The sequence below is a fragment of the Chrysemys picta genome, chromosome 19, assembly GCF_011386835.1.
Source record: "Chrysemys picta bellii isolate R12L10 chromosome 19, ASM1138683v2, whole genome shotgun sequence".
NCBI lineage: Eukaryota > Metazoa > Chordata > Testudines > Emydidae > Chrysemys > Chrysemys picta.
Window position 1 is genome coordinate 14,022,704 of NC_088809.1, and position 21,935 is coordinate 14,044,638.

General features: G+C 42.3%; 1 protein-coding gene across 10 annotated transcripts in view; it reads right to left on the minus strand.

Moving 5' to 3' along the window:
• Positions 1-21,935, minus strand: part of AUTS2 (activator of transcription and developmental regulator AUTS2) — a 966,537-nt gene that overhangs the window by 221,345 nt on the left and 723,257 nt on the right. The window lies entirely within an intron of this gene.

The following is a 21,935-nucleotide window of genomic DNA, read 5'->3' on the forward strand; positions in this document are numbered from 1 at the left end:
GGGAGTCTTTCATTCTCAGGTCATAGTCATCCTGTTATGTCCAAAAACGCATTCCACCAAGTCTAAACATCCTACCGACTGGGTTTGTGTAATGATGGGCTGTGATGTTACTGTGCAGTTTGCCCAGCAAAATCTCATGGCTTCTATTCCTGATAATTGCCTTCAAAATAGAAGAAACCATGTGGAAAGAGAAGTTTGGGAACCATCAATTTCTGAGTTATAATCCTTATTTTGACACTGAGACTTCCTTTCATTGACAGATACATTTTCAGAGCTGGCTACTGATTCGGAGTTAGCCTATGATGTCTTGGACCAAATTTTCACTGGTGGTGCTCAAAACCTCCAGCTCCAATTGACTTGATTGGAGCCAGGGCTTCTGAAAATCAGGCCCAATGCATTTCAGATTGGGGACCAAAACTCTGACCCTCTCAAAATCAGTTCTGTTCCTAGGGACTTTATTGGCATGACAAGATATTGAAGTGTTGCCTAAGTATAAAAAAGACAGACACTTCAGATATCTGTAAGAAGTAGGCAAGATACACACAGGAGAGAGCTCTGAAAATGTGGCTTTTCACCCTCCAACTTCTCCATCTGTAAAACGGGGATAAACAATACTTAACTCTGAGGGACACGGGAAGGGGTGGGGGGAAGGCGGTTGCCAGGTTTATAATGGAAATGTTAAGGACACCAACCGACCCCAGGATTTCCAGCTTCCATTTCAAGGGTTTCATCTCCAGAAAAGACCATAATTTGAAACCCAATCTTTTGAGAGGGCACCCTCATTGCTAGTGCTATCAGCACATCAACAAACAAAAACCCTTTTGCTCCTAATCAGACCAATGACGGAGAGCTATTAGCTGCTAAATGTGCCACAAATGCAGCGTTAGGGATAGAGAATGTTGACCTTTTTACATCTGACAGATCTATATACTCCTTTGTTCTCAAAACATAGTTTCCTCCTGTTTACACACCACTCTGATAAAGAGAATACAATCTGTTCTCTGGTTGCACACAGCCTTTCCTTGTACTCAGTTAGAAAAAGAAATAAATAATAGATCTGTATGTCTTGGAGGGAAAGTCTCCCCTTCCCTTCATGCCCCACCGCATATACACACCCAAAACCACAAGCAACATTTAAGGCCCATACTAGAGAGTTAACAGCGGCGCTGCGGTACTGACGCAACCGCACTGCTGTAAGATCCCTTGTGTAGCCGCTCTATGCCGACGGGAGAGAGCTCTCCTGTTGACATAATTAAACCACTCCCAACAAGTGGCGGTAGCCATGTTGACAGGAGAAGCTCTCTCGCTGATATCGCGCTGTGCACACTAGCGTGGATGCCGGTGTAATTTATGTGGCCCAGGGAAGGTGGAATATTCACACCCCGGAGCGACATAAGTTTGGCCAACCTAAGTGGTAATGTAGACATAGCCTTAGAGGTGCTCACTGAAGTCAACGAGAGCTGCTGGTGCTTAGTAGCACTGGAAGAAAACAGAGCATTAGTAACCATAGGGTACAACTACAGAGCTACCTCCCACGGCGGCAACGCGTCACAGAGCCTGGGTCAACTGACTCAGGCCTGTGTGGCTCACACTACAGGGCTAAAAACAACAGTGTAGACATTCGGGCTCAGGCCGGAGTCTGGGGTCTGAAAGCTGGCGAGGGGGACGAGTCTCAACGCCCAGGCTCCAGCCTGAGCGGAAATGCTTACACTGCCATTTCAAACCCCACAAGCCCGAGACAGTTGACCTGAGCTCAGACTCACTGCTGCGTTTTTTTAGGGTTTTTTTTTTTTTTCCCCCCAATGTAGACATACCCTTAAATGAACTGGATACGCTCAGGAAACAATCCCAGAAACACATCTATATCTAGAGGCTTAATACATTCAGATTAATCATGTCAGCAGAGGTCTTGGAGACTGATTTTTTTTTTTTTAAATTCAACTAAAATTGTCAGGTGGAAAAAAAAAAAAAGAGAAACCCCACATTACATACAATAATAAGGCTGTTATTGTGAAGGGCTCTCTAATCGTATATTTATTCACCTGTTCCCCATTAGGCAGAACTGTTAAACCAGCACTTTGTCCATCAGCACTTGAGTGTTTAAAGCTGAGTATGCCTCTTTCATAATTGCTGGCACCAGCAAAACCAAATTCTGAAACCTCTCCAAACGGGGCTTGAATTGTTGAGCATGCCTGAAAGAGTCCAGCCATGTTCAGCTGTCTGAGATGCCACTGTTTCACCCACCCACTAGCTTCACCTGACAAATGTAATAAATTAAAGTCAATGTGTTCAAAAAAAAAAAAAGTATCCCAAGAAGCGTCTTTCCATTACCCCTCCCCTGCCACTCTCCTCCTCCCTCTCACTTTTTTTAAAGTTAAATGCTGCCTAAGATTTATTGCTGTGAAAAGGAAAGTTAACCACATAGTCAATAAAAAAAAAAATCCAATTACCATCCACAGCGGAGCAACATGGCATATAATAAAAGTCTCACTTACAAGGATGTTAACCTACTTGGTCGTTCAGTTCTGCGGCGCACACTGAGTCACATGGGTAGGACCATGAAAGCGGGTGGCGCCAGACCAGGCTTGCATTCACAGCAAAAGCAATGAATGTTTTCCTACCGGCGGGAAGGGAAAAGGCACAGACAGTGCAATAAAGCGTACTTGAACCTATTAAATCAACTCTCACTTCCACCGCAACAGGCATCACTAAAGGTTGACCAGCTTCCTTGGCAAGGCTGATAGGTAGTTACGGTTCTGGCCTCCTCCACAGGAAGGTCTTTCTCTTGGTATTGGAGTAAGTTTTCAGTGCATACAAAGAGATGTTTCACATGTAGCGGGGATGCAGCTTTTGCTATCTGCTCCTAGAATACCCATCCACTCGGAATGAAAATGCTCAACCAGCCAGACTACCTCAGAAATGAGACACTAAGTTTAGAGTCACGAATTTCATTGATGAAGAGGGATATTTACAAACGACTTGATTGATAGTGCATAGGGGAAGGGTGCAGATATTAGCCCTGGCTTTGCGGTGGGATATTGGGCAAGTCACTTAGCTGCTCTTTGTCTCAGTTTCCCTACTTGTAAATTAGGGATCATAAAACTAATTCACATGAATAAAATCCTTTGAGATTGATGAATAAATAAACTGTTTCTTAGGCCATGGCTACACTAGAGAGCTTACAGCTGCACTGCTGTAAGATCGCTCATGTAGCCACTCTATGCTGAAGGGAGAGAGCTCTCCCCTTGGCATAATAAAACCACCTCCACAAGGGAGAAGTTCTCCTGCCAACATAGCACTGTCCACACCGGCACTTCCGTCCATGCGACTTATGCCACTTGGGGGGGGGGGGGGGGGAGGGGAGGAGAGGGGCATTTCACACCCCTGAGCGACATAAGTTACACCAACAAAAATGGTAGTATAGAGGTGGCCTTAGACTGTAAGGTTTTGGAGGCATAGACTGTCTTTTTGTTCTGTGTTTGTACAGCTCCTAGCATAAGATGACCCTGATCCACAACTGGGGTCCCTAGGTGCCATGGAAATACAAATGATAAATAAGCATCATAATCAACTATACAAGTACTGTATTTCTGTTAAAAAACCTGGTCACTAAAATACACCACACCCTATGTATCGCAGCACTTCTTTACAGCCTTTCTCGTATCATGCTAACAATCTGGGTCTCAGTTCTGTAGCCATTGCACATCGCCGGCAGCTGAAGAATAAAGCCCCGGATTGCACAAAAATTGGTGCATCCTCATTACAAGGTGGTGATTTATTACCAGGGCCCAGATCCTGTAAAGTATTATGCCAGTACTCGACATCAATGGGATTACGCACAGCCCGTAAAGGTAAGCATGCGGACAAGTCTTTGTACATTCACAAGACAAAAGGGACTGAGCAAAATGGCCATATTATGTACCTCTGAATCCCTAAGCTATGACTAAACCACGAAAACAGGAGACTAAAATAAATAACACACTGCACCTCTATAGCACTCTCTAAGTGAGGCTCAGATGTTAATGACTAAACCTTACAATACCCCTGGGAGGTGGAAGAGTGCGATCTGCATTTTGCAAGTGGGGAAACTGAGGCAGAGTGGGTAAATGGCCTGCCCAAAGGTGCATTAAAAATTAGCTGCAGAACCAGAGATAGGACCCACATCTCCAATCCTGTGTTTTAGCCACTAGAACATGCGAGTGCGATGAAAGAGTCACCGCCCAACCTTCTGGCCTAACAACTACCTTTGAAAGGTAAGGAAAGGGAGTGGAAGATGATTAGCCTGACTCGATCCAAACCTGAAAAAAGATGACTCATTGGAAGAGAAAGCTCTGGGTGGGACCGTATTTTTGCTGTGACCCATCCCCAATTTTACACTTCTACATCTGAGGCATTTTTCATTTCTCACAAAAAGGGGCAGGTGGTTCCCTCCTCCCAGTAATACAATGTACAATTTTTTAAACAATAGAAGGCACGGCCTCTCTTGACTTAGCAATCAGAACATCAGCATCAGAGTAGTCTAAATCTGATATTACTTTGTGTTTTCCAGCACAGTCTAAAAGTTGACTTTTTGCTCCAAATTAAAAGGGTGAGAAGGTTGTTCACGCAATATGGAACCTGCTGATACAAGAGAAAAAATATGTGGCACATGCAAGAGAAAACACCTGATAAAGCACGCACAATTCAGGGTGTGAGGAAGCAACATGAGCCTTCACAGCACAGTTTCAACATCAAAAGGTAGCTCATAGCAAACAACAGTAGATGAGAATGGTTTTTAAATTGGGTGACACGTCAGATTAAATTACCCCAGTAGCTGTAAATCACAGTAATTCCACTGTACAACCATTGTAAGAGAGATTAGAATCGTCATTATTCGTAGTCCAGTAAAGGCTAGAGATCCCAACAGAGATTGGACTCCCACCGTGCACTTTAAAAACTCATAGCAAGAGACAGCTCCTGCCCTCCAGAATGTATAGTTTAAATAGATAAGGCAGAGAAAGGAAGAATTATTTTACAGATGGGGAACTAGGAGCACAGGAAGATTAATTGATTTACCCTAGGGTAGAGAGGAAACCGGTGGCAGGGATGGAAGTTGAGCTTGTGTTTCCTGAGTCACAGTTTGTGTCTTATTACAAGGCAATCCTTCTTCAGGGTCTTTAAAGAAGCAACTGATTTACATTTAATACTGTAGTAACAAAATACAAGTGAAGACCATTTAAAAAGGTTTAGAAGTTCAGCTCTGTAGGGATTAGATTTAAATTCCATAGACTATAATTCCTAGTACAGAGACTTCAGTACCATAACTTATTTATTTAGCATGATGTAGGACCAGCCGCATCAAGGGGTAAACAGTGAGGTGACACAATTTGCAGGTGATACAAAACTACTCAAGGCAGTTGAGCCCCAAGCAGAAAGGATCTCTCAAAACTGGGTGACTGGGCAACAAAATGGCAGATGAAATTCAATGTTGATAAATGCAAAGTAATGCTCATTGGAAAACATAATCCCAACTATACATATAAAATGATGGGGTCTAAATTAGCTGTTACCACTCAAGAAAGAGATCTTGGAGTCACTGTGGATAGTTCTCTGAAAACATCCACTCAATGTTCAGCGGCAGTCAAAAAAGTGAACAGAATGCTGGGAAACATTAAGAAAGGGATAGATAATAAGACAGAAAATATCATATTGCCTCTATATAAATCAATGGTACGCCCAACATCTTGAGTACTGTGTGCAGATGTGGTCGCCCCATCTCAAAAAAGATATATTGGAATTGGAAAAGATTCAGAAAAGGGCAACAAAAATGATTAGGAATATGGAACGGCTGCCATAGGAGGAGAGAGTAATAAGACTGGGACTTTTCAGCTTGGAAAAGAGACAGCTAAGGGGAGATATGATAGAGGTCTATAAAATCATGACTGGTGTGGAGAAAGTAAATATGGAAGTGTTATTTACTCCTTCTCATAACACAAGAACTAGGGATCACCAAATGAAATTAATAGGCAGCAGGTTTAAAACAAATAAAAGGAAGTATTTTTTCATACAACTCAGAGTCAACCCTGTGGAACTCCTTGCCAGAGGATGTTGCGAAGGCAAAGACTATAACAGGGTTAAAAAAAAAAGAACTAGATAAGTTCATGGAGGATAGGTCCATCAATGGCTATTAGCCAAGGTGGGCAGGGATGGCGTCCCTAGCCTCTGTTTGCCAGAAGCTGGGAATGGGGATGGATCACTTGATTACCTGTTCTGTTAATTCCCTCTGGGGCACCTGGCATTGGTCACTGTTGGAAGACAGGATACTGGGCTAGGTGGACCTTTGGTCTGACCCAGTATGGCCGTTCTTATGTTCTTATGAAGGAGCCATGCTTCATCTGGGGACATGAGCAAAACCCAAGCTCTTCTTTGGCTTCCAGACCAAACCGCAAAGTGAACTCAGATACCAAAACAAGAGTGAATGGTCTTTTCTTTTGAAATGTGAGGGGATTCACAACCTTATGGATGAAGCTAAAATTGTGGTTTATATCCATGCACGTAGGGTTTAGCTACACTTATTTTCTGCACCAGTACAGCTAAACTAGTGGTGCAAGAGTGTAAATCCATATTGTAGATACGTTGCATCAGTGTAAAGAGTGATTTGCACCACTGGTAGGAACTACAGAGGAAACAGCTCATTTCTTACACCAGGGCAGCATATCACAGTAGATGTTTCCACCAGAATATCTATTGCAGTAGGCGGGGCCGGCTCCAGGCACCAGCATTCCAAGCAGGTGCTTGCGGGCGGCAATCTGCAAGGGGCAGCAGTCCATGTGCTTTTGCCGCCCCAAGCAGCGCGCCGAATTGCCGCCGTGGACGGTGGGGGCAGTCCGTGTGCCCTTAGGGCGGCACGCGTGTTTCCGCGGCGGCGGCAACTTGGCGGCAGCTTCTATGTTCAGCTGCCCGCGGCGGCAATTCAGCGGCTTCTGTCTTCCAGCTGAAGACAGAAGCTGCCGCCGAATTGCCGCCGCGGCGCAAACACACGTGCTGCCCTAACGGCACACGGACTGCCCCCGCCGTCCGCGGCGGCAATTCAGCACACTGCTTGGGGCGGCAAAAACCGTAGAGCCAGCCCTGGCAGTAGGGGAAAACCAAACCAAACAAAACAAAAACAGTGTAGGGAAGGCCTTAAAAGACAAAGGCTGGACTGCATCTAGATTACTCTTCTTCCTTTTATCTCAACTCCCAACTTCAGTTTTACAGTCCAAATCCCGCTCCCGCTGACGTGGCTCATGGATGGCAGAACTCCCATTCATTTGAGTGAGGCCAGGATTTTGCCCTACACTTATATGCGGGTTGCTGCCATGAAGCGCAAACTTGGCTTCCCCATTTTGTACAGGGACGGGGAATAGAAGAGAGAGCAGACAGTGGGCTACGGTGCACAGACAAAATGTTATCTGCCCGATGGATCCAATATCAAAGAAGAAGTTGACTGTATTTGTCTACATACCAGCAATCCCCTGGCAGGGAAACAATACAGCAAAAATGCAAGGATCACATAACCGAGAGTGAAAGGATCAATTATTTAAAGTTAATGCAAGGATGATAAGGCTGCTCTTGCATATTTTGTGAATGATCCTCGAACCACAGTTGAATGATCTTTGCCTTTGTGCTAGGATGGGAAGCAGGTGAGTCCAGTCCAGGTGAAGGTAAGAGAAGCCAGTAAGCCTGTTAAAAGAACAGAAGGGAAGAAAGGAGGTCTTAGGCTGACAAACTTTGTTGGGACATGATAGCCAATTAAGGGAAGGGGGAGATGGAGGCGGGGGTTGCAGGGCCTTTGCAGCATGCGGATGTTTGGCTGAATCCATTCCCCATCACTCTGCCAATCAGAGCTTCTTCGGGTTTAATAGCTGGCAAAGGCATTGGATCCGTAGCTCTTTTGCACGTGATAGCAACATTCTTGGATGCAAACATTAGCACTTTACCCTAACCCAATTAATAGCTAGTGTTCAGTCACAGCACTGATTAACATGTTGTTCACAGTGATTAAAACATTTCTCCTCGATTACCATGCAGTTAAATGCTTGGAAGAGAGCTATAGTTAATGGGATACAGGCACGGTTGCAAATTGTGGTTGTCACACAGTTTGGGGAATGGGGGAGAAAGCAGCCTCCCCCGCCCCCAATCTCTTGGAGTTGCTAATTAAGGGCTGACTTTTTGGGCAGAGAAAGAGGACGATGGAGGACGGGGAAAAGAACTTTAGGTAATTGAAAGAATCCAATTCATGCAAGCGCCCAGCTGGTGCTAACCTACATCATTAAACTTGCCAGCTAACAAACATCAAACACAGGCCAGTATTAATGAAGCAGATGTATTAATTTCCGATTTCTGAGAAAGCTAACCAACTAGCTGGCTAGCTGACTGCCTCTCTCTCTCCCCCTCTGACAGCACTATTAATGATCTTTAATGCCCCACAGGCACTAATGGGTCCCACTGGGAGTCCAGAAATACTGCAATTTGTATTGAGGATTTAGACGCAAAAAAAAAAAAAAAAAAAGCCCTCTGCTCTTGGGAGCAGGCGCTTGATCAGTCACTTCCCTCTATGGAATAGCACAACAGAATAATAAATGACAGCTCTGCGATTAAATCAAGCCTTCTGCTTTAAGTGCCAGCGAGTGTGTGATTGTCACTAACAATCTACTGCTTGTTAACACCACTGGGGTATAAGCAAACAGCAGTCAACACTAAAAAAAAAAAAAAGACAAGAAAAAAAGAAAAGAAAAGCAGATCCTATTACTTCATTTTTATTTATATATATCCAGAGAGGAAACACATCCCTGTAGGTTACTAATATTATTATTGTTGCTGTTGTTGTTTTTGTTTTTTAACAACTTTCTTTTTTGTTTTTTTGTTATTCATGTATTGAAAACCTGAAGGAAAAAAAATAAGAAGGAACCATCTGCTCCCACGAAAACAGGCAATTCCTTCCATACACATTTAAGTTTAAGACCCGTGCTGCCCAGGCAATAGCAGCGAACGTGCTAGACATCATATGTGGATAGGAAATGTAAGGCTTATTGGATTACGAGGCATGCAAGGCAGCAAAGTGCTGTGCTCACCCTTATGATCGACAAAATTCAAGGGACATGTACCACAAGCATCTTTAATGGTCTATAAATAATCTTTATACTCTTAGTGAGGGGCAAACTAGGAACCTTTTAGTTGAACCACGAAAACTCCGGTTGCTCCCTGCACATGCCCATTTATTAAGGGGCAGAGCCTGTTGGCTTTACCCACTGACAACAGAATGGATCGTACAATTAAGGCCATGGATTTGGCCATGGATAGTCCAGTTGGTAGTATCTTATATGGATGAAAACTGGATGGCTACAATTGATATCTAGGGACCCAGAACCTGCTTCTGGTTGCAGTCAATGGCAGAACTCCCACCAAGTTCAAAGGGAGCATCAGGGCTCTAAGCTCTTAAATATAGCAACAGCATGAAATATGTAAGGAAACAATTATTTTTCCTATCCAAAAGGTAAATACTCCACCTTGCTGATATAATCTCCACTTTAAATATTTCTCTGTTTTATTTAGATGGGGACCAAAGGAGGACACAATAGCTTATTAACACGGAGCCTTATAATCAAGTGGAAGGGTACTAGGGACTAGGTTTTAACTGTTACATTAACCATTCAGCAACTGTATAATACCAATGACATTTGGAATTTCTTCTATAAAGCTAATCACATCTCTGGAATTTATCCGTGTGTTTCAGGAATGGATAAAGAGGTTACTGATTCTGAAACATAAAAGAAAGCAATACAGACAGAGGAGGAAAAAATAAACAAAGTACTACCAACCTTTCCCAAAACAACCATTTAAAAAATGTGTGTGTTTAAATTTGTCTCCGGTTGAAATTTGGATGCTCTTTTATATGATTTAACTATACTTCTTATTTACTTCTACACCATCAATGGAATGAAAAGTTAAATATTAAATAGTTTTATTAATACTTCTTTATATTTTACTTTAGAAATAGGCTGTTATGAAAAATGATAATCCAGTTGGTGACTCTGGCGTGCTTACCCTATCTCATATATATACACACACACACACACACACACACACACACACTGCAGTTACACCTCTCCACTGCACTCAGAGTTAAGTAAAATATCCTGAAGGCTTATAATAAACTTGTGATTTTTGACGAAACAATTTGGGTTATTTTTAAATGTAGATCTTAAAAGTTGTAGGGATTATTGGATGGGAAGATATCCATCAAGTGATTGAAAATGTCCATTTTTCTTACATGAGTGATGGATCTTCTTTATTCTTGCCTGTCTCCTCCTCTTTTCTGTGTCAGTCACACATCCAGGCTGCTATTCACACTTCATTCACAATCCTCTGTACCTATAATCTCTGTTATTTTGCTGTCGACTCCTTATGCCTCATTAGGCATGTTTGACACCTGCACCTAATGCCTTTTCACTGGCAATGCAGGACAGCTTTTGACAAGAATAGATATTTTCAAGAATAGCTTTAAAAGAGGTCTTCAAATGTGCACCTTATGTATTTGATGGGGTTAATATGATTTTTCCACAATAAAACAAAACGTACATCTTATTCCACTCTATTTGTTAGGTACAACTGAATGTCCTTTGTCTTGGTTAAGAGCATGTGTGTGTACACATAGAGGAAATTGGATGGTGACAGAAAACCACAAAGTCTACCAGCCTGGCCTGAATGAAAAATCCAGATTGCAGTGTGTGTATATTTTCCCGCACAGGAAGAATATTACATTAATTAGCCTTAAACTATTTTAAAATAGTAGAGGTAGACGTACTAAATTACTAAGATTCTTGCACTAATAAATTACAGTATCACTCAGGAGCATCAAACTGATTCTTTTGGGACTGGAACTTCATTTGCTGAAGTGCTACGAATAGTTATTCAATATCATAAGTGAGTTAAAATCATTCTCGGTGTCACAGGATCACAGAAAGTCAAACATGATCCCAGCTACTGTTAATTTCTGGAGACCCCTTTGGGTTTAGCAATGTTAGAGGTAATCATAAAATATCCCACTGGAAAGTAACACCCAAAACAAAAGGTGTGCATAGTTGTGCTACAGACTCATAAATTTATCTCTCCCCAAAAGACCCTTCCCATGTTAAGATGTTTTATCCTGCTCCTTAGAAAGAGAAATCTGTGTTATATAAATCAGCTTTGTCATAAGTATTCCAACCGCAAGATACTGAAAAATATACAATAGGCTAGGGTCTCTCAACATGGCATTATTAATGAATTATGATTGAAATATGAGCATAAGGGGAACTCTTCTCTTTAAAAATGGGATATTTTTCTCTTGTTTTTCAAGAAATATTAATTTTTTAAAAATTGCACACACAGGGCAGCTTGGTTTCAGCTGGCCTATTTCCATTTGCAACTTAGCAAAGGCAGAACCATCTCGTCAATATTCTGTGGTATTCAGAATATAAGTCAACACACAGCTCTGCTTGTGCTGCGTTCCAAGGAAAAACAATTCAGGGCTACAGAAAAAAAATGTATTCTGTTTCCCTCCTCCAGCCCCATTTTCTACAGAATTGCTTAGACCTCCCTGAGACAAGGTCAGGCCAACCTACTCGAGAAGGCCGGCCTCAGAGTTTCAGAAACGCTAACCTAAAGGGATGCCAAATAAGATTTCCCTGCAGTTGTTTTGTAGTCCATTTTGGTGCATTAGCAACAATGGGGAGGAGTCTACAGACTAGAGAGTGGGCATGCTTCCAACACACTCATACATTTATATAGATGAGTGTAAATTTAATTTGGTTTGTTAAGTTCAAGTTGGCCTGTTGTTGGTTATTTTCTTTTTTAATTCAATACTAAGTTAAGTATGGGGTGAAGGATGAAATGGAGCCTCAGCCCGCCCACCCCCTCACCCCCAAAAAACTCCAAACCCAAACAAAATGATTCCTGCATCGTCCCTATGGACACAATGTGTCTGATCCCTCAGAAGGCCAACCCTGCTATGTTCTTACACAAAAGAAACTATCTGCTGCCCACATCTGGCATTATATCTGACTGTCTTCATATTAAAATTAAACTCTGATAGAAACGGGCAGAAAGGGGAAAGGGCTAGTATGAAACCGTTTGGAGCGGTATTGATGAGAACAGCTGGAAGCCTCAGATAACACAGTTTGTCAGAGTGCTGTCACACAGCTGCCTGCATAATGAGGTAAGAAAGGGGGGGAAAAAAAGAGATGCTCTTTCATTTGTTATCAGTACAAATCTCTAAAAGAGATGCATCATTTAGAAGTAGCCTGACTAATGGTCAAGTTCTAGAGGGATGCAGATGGAATGTGGAAAATATTCCCAACAAGCAAAGCCCCAGGCTCTTTCATCCTTAGCAGCTAACATACTGCTGCCAATTTGAGTGGACAGCAGAGCAAGGACCTTTCTCACGGCCGTGACTAGATAAAATAGGATCTCAGAGGCTAAGCTAGGCTGGGGTTTTAAAGTATGTCTGCAGTAAAATTTCTTTATTAAAATTACATCTGTTAAGAAAAACTCCCCTCCCTCCCCCACCACCACATACATATACAAGACCTGGCTTCTTCTTTCACTTATGCTTATTTTACTCCTGTGGAACTCCACTGACTTCAGTAAAGGTCCTTCTGATTTATACCTGTGCGAGAGAAGACCTTTAAAAAAATGAGTAAGATGAACTCTCTCAATATTTAACTTTATTAAATCCAAAATTGAGTTGAAAAAAACAAATCCCATTATTCTGGCCTCTTTTCCAAGAGCCAAAGGAACTCCAGTAACTCTGAATTCTCATACACATGTCCAGCCACACCAAGAAATGAGTCTTGGGTTGTATCAGAGGAATTCAATCAGATAGTTGCAATTTATGAAACTTGTTCTGACAGGTAAAACTGAGTCCGGGAGACATGAAGGAGAGAGGACATAGCACCACAGATGCCATCTATTGGTCATGACCTTTTATGGAGTAACACATTATTATGCACACACATTGTCTATGTAGTTAAAAGGCCAAGTGATGCTGAAGGTACTTTTTTCCCCCCTTCACCAAATGTTAATTTCTGCTGAGCGATTTGCAGGGACTTTACAAGGATCACAGCTTTCCACAAGAATCTCCTTCATACCTCCACTGAATTGTGAATAATACTTTTTATGACTTAAAGGGAGCCATATGTATTATTTCTTCTGTCTCTCTCCATTTCTAAAGCTATCTGAGATGGCTGTGTGATGTTGATGTCTCTCTCTCTTTGCTTTAAATTCTTCATGCGTCACTCATTTTCAGCATTCCATTTGGGTTAGATGCCACTCTCTGTCATGTCCCTGTTTCATAAATCTTTACCCCCTGCCCTCCACAGTGCTGTTTTACTTCAAAAGGGTTTTCTGTCTCACCGAGAAGAGAAACAAGGCCATCCTCCAGACAATTTACTAGGCTACTGCTCAGGCAAGAAGAAAACCTTGCACTATTTATGTCTGCAATGTTAACTTTCGCAAATACTAGTGCAGAACAATGTTCTTCTAAACATTTTTTGCCTGTTTCCTTTCATTGACATTTTTCAGATAAAAATGTTGTTTTACTAAATATTTTTGCTAATTTGAGTTGACTTTTTTTTGCCAATTAGCTTATTGTTTTTAAAATAAACCATTCCTAAAACCATTTTTTTAAATGAAAAAAATATTGTGACTAACCCAACCAAAAACCTCCTTTTAAAAAATGTCTTATTTTTAAAATAAACAAAAAAAAATCAATTAAAATGCATTAAAAATTGCAAAACCAAAGCGATACAAAACCATTTTGTGGATTTCCCTGCCCCTTTTTCAACCAGATCTTACAAACCACAACATCTAAAGGAATTACAAATGTCCCTGACAAGACCTATTATTTACCGCTGATGAAGTTGTGTCTCCACACTGCATCTTCTGCTGTCACTACCAAGAATGGAGCGTCATTGGTGGTGAACAATGGGTTCCATTTTTGCTAGAGCAAACCAGACCAATGTGCTTCAGTCCAGCTTCTCCTATTGGTATGTACTGGACTAGCCAAACCATGGTATAGAGTGTCCTGTGTGTAGAACAGCTTTATAACTTGGTTCTCGGAGAGAAGAAAAATTCCATTTCATAGAAGTCAGGGAAACTGTATGCTAGACCATGTCTACATTACAGACCTCTGCTGGCATAGCTACAGCACTAATCAGTGCTCATTTAAGGGGAATTCTTGTCCTTACCAGTTTCATGGTTCTTCTCTTAACAATAAGCACAGCCCTAGTTAATCTTAAGGGCGTAACTGGTTTGCATGGAAGTATGATTTACGGTTCTGGTTAGCTCTAACACTCACTTAATCTCTCATTCTGGAACAAACAGGGGTCCACATGTTCTCTTTTCACCACTGCTGTCTGAAGAATTTGGGACCAAATTCAAGGAGCCAGCCAAAATGGGACCATATGGAAAGAGAGAATGACTAAATGGGAGGCAAGCCCTCTCAGGTTTTTTTTTTCCAAGTCAGCTTGTTTCCTTTGCAAAATATGTATGCATCATCTGGAAAACCAGGGTGAAGAACTGGGGGAGGAAGGAGCTGGGAGGAGCTCTGCACATCATTCTTCATAATCACCTGCCTTCCCTCCCAAAAAACATAGCTCCACTGTGGAAAATCTAGTGGAGACTCAGTTCTGCCTGATACAGCATTAGCTCTTGCTGTGCACTCCCTAAGGAGACAAAGCATGCCAAAAGGCAGCAATTCAGCCGCAGCAGAAAAGTTTCTTGACTAGGAGTTTGTTGCAGGGGAGCACAAAGTGGGTGTTCCTCTCTGCAGCTTCCTGAGATCTTTGAGGTTGGGAGTTGGCTGCCAGAGGAACCCTGGCCTCTGCGTCCTCTTTTGAGCCCTTACACACTTTGGGGCTGGGAAATATGTAGACTCCACAGCTCCAATGAAGCCAGATATTAGTGTGTTTGCCCATCCATGTGATTTTGCACTGTGGGGAAGCACATGGATGTTAGCAGCTGGGTTGCATCTTCTTTGTGACACCCCGAGTGAAAACCTTAGAGACCCCTTTGCATCTGCCCCTCTCCCTGGTTCAAAACTAAATAAATCATTTACTCAAACAGATCACTACCGGTGGGTAAGGACAGACCAAATTCTCTGCCTCACCAGAGTCCGTTTCTATGGCAGCAGAAACCTAACAAAGCCCGAAGTTACCTTGGCAGCCATGATTTACAGCAGCATTTAAGTGACTCTAATCAGAAGTGTGAACACTCCCCTCCTATCTGGCACAAATCGTCAGCATTCTAATTATTCACACATTTTGGCGAGCAGTACGGTGTTCCCCTACCAAGCTTCTAATCCCTGCAGATCAGTTAAAATAAATGAAAGAGAGAATCAAAAGGCACTTAAAAATGCAACGATCATCCAAACGGGTTTGAACAGACTCCAGATTATTAGCGGTTGTAGTTGACTAGCACTTAAAATAAGGCCCTCCCCTCTCCTCCACACCTCACATCACCCTCTGTTTTTAAGGAAGTGGTCTGATATTTAGACTTCAAAGGTATAATACAGTCAAACCCTTCCCCGATTGAACAATTTCTGCTGAAACTTCGCTCTTTGTATGTGAATTTATTAGCTGCAGCCATAAACTACAATCTTTGAGACCTCATAAGCTAAGCAGGGACACCCTAGGATAGCAAAGAACTAAGGAACACCGTTGTGATGCAGGAAATGGTGCTGGAAATTCAAAAAGTTTGCCTCTTTCCTGTAGTCTGTACTGAACTAATGCCCCAGCATTAAGAAATGGGTTGCCATTTTACAGATGAGAAATAACGCCAAAGTCTGTTCCACTTATGATCATTAAAATTATTATAGTGTTTCTAGATGATTCCATCTTTTAAGCTGCATATTAAGCATCTGTGGAAGAACTGACTTTTTGCCCCGAGATCCTTTCAGTCAACTTGCTTTCCATTGAGATTTTCTGCTAGCCACCTCTCTGAATGCCACTGCAAACAGCAATGCAACCACAACATACTTTCTGGTGGCTAGGCCTTAAAACTAGATCGTCAGCAGGACAGCACGCTATTTCACCGACAAGTTACGCAATAGCAATTCCTCTCCAACCACTGGAGTTGTCCCCACCCTAACAGTCTCTCACTCTTTCCTGTGTAAAATTTTCTGCTCCAACTGCTACCCTTGACCCAGGAGGCAGAGTTGGGAATAAACTATAACCTCTCCTCTTCAAGTAGTTTAGCATTTAAGTCCCAAAGCAGATTTTCTGCCGCCTAACATTACACATACACACACATTCTAACGCTTTTAAATTTGACTGAGATTTTTCAACCAGCTATTCATGAGAGAAAAGACTGTTTTATATTGAGTAGGGCTTCCCCTCCCCACCCCCCAAACTGACTCCTAGGTGCCCTGTGCAACTGTGATACTTTTGTTACCTGAATCGGCATCATACCAACAAAAACAGCACCCACACGTATCTATTTACATTAAATACTCCAACCATTTATGTGCTTCTGTGTTCCAGGGGAACATTAACGGAGTAAAAATGTTGATGTTTCACGCATGTGAAATAACACAGTGGCGGTGAGCTTTTCAAAATGTCTTTTTCTTAGGGTGTCATTGTGCAAACTGGCCAACATAATCTCCAGGTCTCTAACAGCGAGGAGAAGAAATGACAGTCATGGTAAAAAACAAATAAATAAATGAAAAACAGAATGAAAATACTCACATTTCATCTCTCACCAAACCATTAATAAAAAGGAAGTTTTTCTGCTTTTTCCAGGTATGCAAACACAGTTTCTCAGCTGGTGTAAATTAGTTTAGCTCCACTGACTTCAACATGGCTAGACTGGTTCACACCCGCTAAGGTATAACATTCTGTGTTTGGAAACTAGTTGGGTAAGCGAGAGATAGGAAACTAAAGTGTAATATGGGTCATGTCAAGTAATACATCAGTTATAATTCACCGATGGCTACAAGTTTATCTTAGAAGGGGGTTCCAAGCAAAGAAAGAAACAGGAAAAACAAAAAAATGAAAGATGCAGAAGAAAAAAAAAACGTGGTAAAAATAGTGAGATGAAGTCATGACAAACCGTGCAATTTCCTGCAAGAAGCTTACTGAATTAAGTTTAATGTCTTTGGAGTCCAGTGTATTAAAGGAAGTGTTTCTGTATCCTTGTGGGCCAGGGACTTTATGTTTTGCCATGGGAAAGGTGGATACAGCTTCTCCAAGAACTGAGAACAGTGGTGGGTGATTAGTCAAAGTACACCTCTACCCCGATATAACGCTGTCCTCGGGAGCCAAAAAAATCTTACCGCGTTATAGATGAAATCGCATTATATCGAACTTGCTTTGATCCGCCGGAGCACGCAGCCCCGCCCCCCCGGAGCGCTGCTTTACCGCGTTATATCCGAATTCGAGTTATATCGGGTTGCGTTATATCGGGGTAGAGGTGTATGTCTGGTCTGGTTGTAACATCTCCAGAGAAGCACTGCCCCTGGAGACGTTGCATAAACTAGTTCAAACTGGATTCTCCAGGGACCAACAGACAAAGAAAGGATTTTTCATTAAACAGCCTGGTAGTCACCTGACTAATGGCCTTTTTCCTGATCCAGCAAACAGAGAGGACCTCCAGTCCCCAGAGCTCCCCAATCCTTAGGGAAGGGCTGGAAGGACTTTGGCCTACTGAGGCCACATAAGACTGTTTTTGCTCTGAGCAAAGGGTGTTATGAGCTTGAAACCACAGGAAAACCCTGCTTGGGGTCTGAAGGACTGATTACCTGTCAGAGTTCATGTTTGGGTTGGGGTGATCTCTGGCAAGCCTATTAGCATGTGTATAGGTTCTTTTATTGTTTTTAATATGTTTTCTCGGTACTGCTTTTACCATAAGAATAAAATGTGCTTGCTTACAAAAAGCTGTGTGGTACATGAACTGTGGCATTTACATTGTTAGTGTCTCTGAAGAGAAGGCAAAAGAAGCCTGCTTAGGCAGTCTGCCTTTTGCTGGCAATATCACAGTATAGGCAGGGAACTGTTCAGTCTCAAAATACCCTGGTCAGAAGGGAGAGAGACACGTTTCACCACCCAAGAAAGCCAACGTTTGGGGAGCTGGAAAACTAGACTGGGTGTCCTTGCTGGAAGGAGAATACAGATGCAATTGCCCTGAACTATGACAACAGCTACTTTTCCTATTTGCATATAGTATGAACCATGTAAACAAGAGGCCCTGATCTTTTTTGTGGCTCTCTTAATGAGGCCTTTTTTCTCTGGCAGTTCTGGTTAAATGGACCTGAACATGCCAAAAAAAAAAAAGTTACTTTCCACTCCACATTACCTTTGGAAATCAGATAGTAAAAGAATATATTTGCAAATATTCAAGTATAAACCAACTACATGGTCATATGCTGTTAGCATCACATTTCCTTCAGTGTTCCCACACACTTTTTCCAACCAATACATAAGAACAGCCATACTGGGTCAGATCAAAGATCCATCTAGCCCATTATGCTGTCTTCCGACAGTGGCCAATTCCAGGTGCCCCAGAGGGAATGAACAGAACAGGTAATCATCAAGTGATTCATCCCGTCACCCATTCCCAGCTTCTGGCAAAGAGGCTAAGGCAAAGATACCATCCCTGTCCATCCTGGCTAATAGCCATTGATGGACCTATCCTCCATGAACTTATCTAGTTCTTTTTTCTGAATTTCTTGTAATTATTATTTATTTTTATAGTGGTCAGAGGCCCCAAGTAGCATTGCAGTCCCATTGAGCAAGGTGCTATACAGAGACCCTGCCCCAAAGATTTACAGTCCTATGCCCCCATCTTATAGGTTGATCTACATTGGCAGGAACTTACATCCACATGGAACTCCATTGAGGTCAATAGGGCTTTGCCCAGGGGTATAGGTCTAGTTGCAGGATCTAGGCTGAAACTAAGACAAAATGCAATAAGTGGGTGAAACAATCCAAAGGAGTTGGACAGGGATGATAAAGAAGAACTGGTCACAGCTACAGGTAAAACCATCTAAAATGACTAAGATTCTGTTTATTCCTAAATAAGAGTCACATCTTATTACCTTACTCAAGAGCATAGTGCCACTGACTTCAATAGGGACAGTGTGTCAGTGAAGCAAGCAGGATTTTGCCCTTCATTTGTAGGGATAGTGTGTTAGAAACAAAACTAATATTTATTTTACCTCATGTTCAGTTCAGTCTCAGTTCATGAGCAGAGCACCTCATTCAGAAGGTTCGAATTCTCCTCTTGACACTTACCAAAGGGGCAAATTTAAAAAGAATGTACTGTACCCTCTTTTCAGAATAACTGTTTTTTAATGACCAGTGAAATAAAGTTCTCTAAAGTAAATGCATTTTAAGATCAAACTAGGATAGCTTTTTAGATCCGCTGCAATCATTCAACACCTTGCATTTATATGGCACTTCAATGTGTTGTACAGCTGCTAATGAATCAAAGCCTCACCACGGGCTCAGAAGGCTGGTCAGTGTTAACAGAACCAATTCACGGGTGCAACTGTAAACTCTGTAAAGAGAGATGAAATGTCTTGTCTAGGGTTACAAAGTCAGGAATAGAACCCTGGAGTTCCAGACTGCTCCTCCGGTCAAAACACTACGCCACGCTCTCAGGTTCTGAGTGAGCAACCACAAATGCAAACATGTATAACCATCGGCTTTATTTAGATTCCTTTATTAAGTAGTTGAAGTATTTACTGGATATGAGAAGAAAAATACTGTTCTTTGCACTCACACAACTCCTTTACAGTTCAATAACTGAGGGCAGAATTTGGCCTTCTGAATGGCACTGTTTCCTCTATTTATAGCCTTTGGGCCAGAAGCGATAGGAGTCTCCACCTATTCTTCAATATGTGGCATGGATGCAGATTAAGGGAGACTATAGACTATAATGGGTAATGGTCTGGGTCTTCACTGGCATAAAGTAAGACACAATAAACATTTTTTTCCCAAGCAATAAAGTTAAATTCCATGCTTGCAGGGAGGAAAAGAAGGAGGAGGAGAGAGAAAAATCATACGTGTGCTATTTGACTAAAAAATGCAAAAGTTATTATAATTTATTCATTAAATGCAGACTGATGTAGAGCCAGTGCCTCGGATACTACCTACAGAGAGTTAAGCTTCCAGGACTTTCCTCTCAGTGATGAACAAACAATCAGAAAAGAAAGTACGCTGAGCCCTGAAATGGGGTATATTGGTCTCACTACAGACCAGTGTCTCCTTGTAGCACTGGATGCTTCTTATCTTGGACTCTCTCACCTACTTGTGGCTAGCTGTGCATTTCTGGGTGCATTTCAGTTTAAAGTGCTGGCATTGACCTAAGCAGCCCTAAAGGTTTAGCACCTTCCTACCTGCGAGACTGTCACTTTCCCCATGACATACTGCCCAGCAGAGGTGCTCAAGCCGGATGCCCTTGGTACATGACTCATGATGGGGTACAGAGGTGATAAGAACATGGTAGAACAGTGCTCTCCTCCACCTATCTACCACTGGCATAAAGTACTTAGGGAATTTACAATGGTGGTGTAAGTAAAAGCAACCTTTAGGCTGCTCTAACTGTAGATGGGGCTAGGAATCAGGGAGTTGTAAAAAAGAGAGCACTGAGCCTCCTGGCAATACACAAGAGTCTGAAACTGTGGACACTCACTATCCAGTGCAGTCCCTACTACTGTGACAAATCCCATGGTCTTCAACAGGATTATTCATGGTAGTATGCACTATGCAAGGATCAGGCTCTGAAACTGTAAAGCTCTACCAGGCCAATTTTTCTTTTCTTGTTTCTTTCTTTCCCCTCTTCCCCCACCCCCTCCAGAAACCCAGTGAAATTTATTTGTGAGATGTCACTTACAGATTGCAAAACTCAAACCAGTGCAATATACATCGCTATATTTGCAGAGCAGGTTTTGAGTCCAAGATCCTGTCAGGGAGATTTATTCAATGATCTCCTCTAATCTCTTTGGAGATAATTATGCTTGAATGTCTCCCTGAACTTTGTGTGTTGCGAGGGCAACTCTGCAGCCGCAGAGGCACCACAAGACACTCACACTAATAGAAGCGACCCCTGGGGGTACAAGAGACTGTCAGCACCGGGCCCCCTCCTATCCATGGAGGATGTAGCTAACTGATCTGTGTTAAACAAATGGACGTGATCACAAAGCAGGCTGCACATTGTCATATTATAAAGTTTTAAAACACCGCTGCCTTTTAGTCTATGGAAGATGCTTGCTTGCTTGCCTGCCTATTTTTTTGTTTTTGTTTTAACTTAGCAAATGCTATGGTGCACACTCATTTTCAATTTTAATAGCTAAATATATGCATGCAGAAAGCATCCTAATTACTGCTTTCCTGGCAGACACAGCCATTTCCTTGGGTTCTTATAGCCATTAGTTTTCCTCACCGATTTATCCTTAGCTACTCTCTTTGCATCTTCCTTGCCTCCCCTGAGCCCTTTCCTCCTCGCTTCTCAAGACTTGTCAGCACGCCTCCAATCCCCAGGAGAGATTGAAGGCCTTGTAAAACCCACTGCGCAAACAAGCATTCCTGTTCATTTATAACATTTAGCATGCGCACTTCCACACTCATCAAAACCAAGCCTGAGCTCACTAAGTCATTTCCCTCTCCCAATTACAAATTAGTCCATTAGGCTGTCTGCAGTAGGCCCTCTGCTGCATCTTGGTAATGGCTTCTGAGATTTCCATCATAATCGTAATGGCTCCCTGCGCAGCCATGAGGGCAGATGGAGGCCGCTCGTGGGTAATGAGGTATCACGCTACCAAAGGGCACAGCTCTGGGCTCATTATTTAGTCTTGGCTGTTTTGTGAAAACAACAACAAAGGTAAAATGCTGAAGGGAACACTTTAGCATATTAAATTAACACTTCTTGAAATTTCT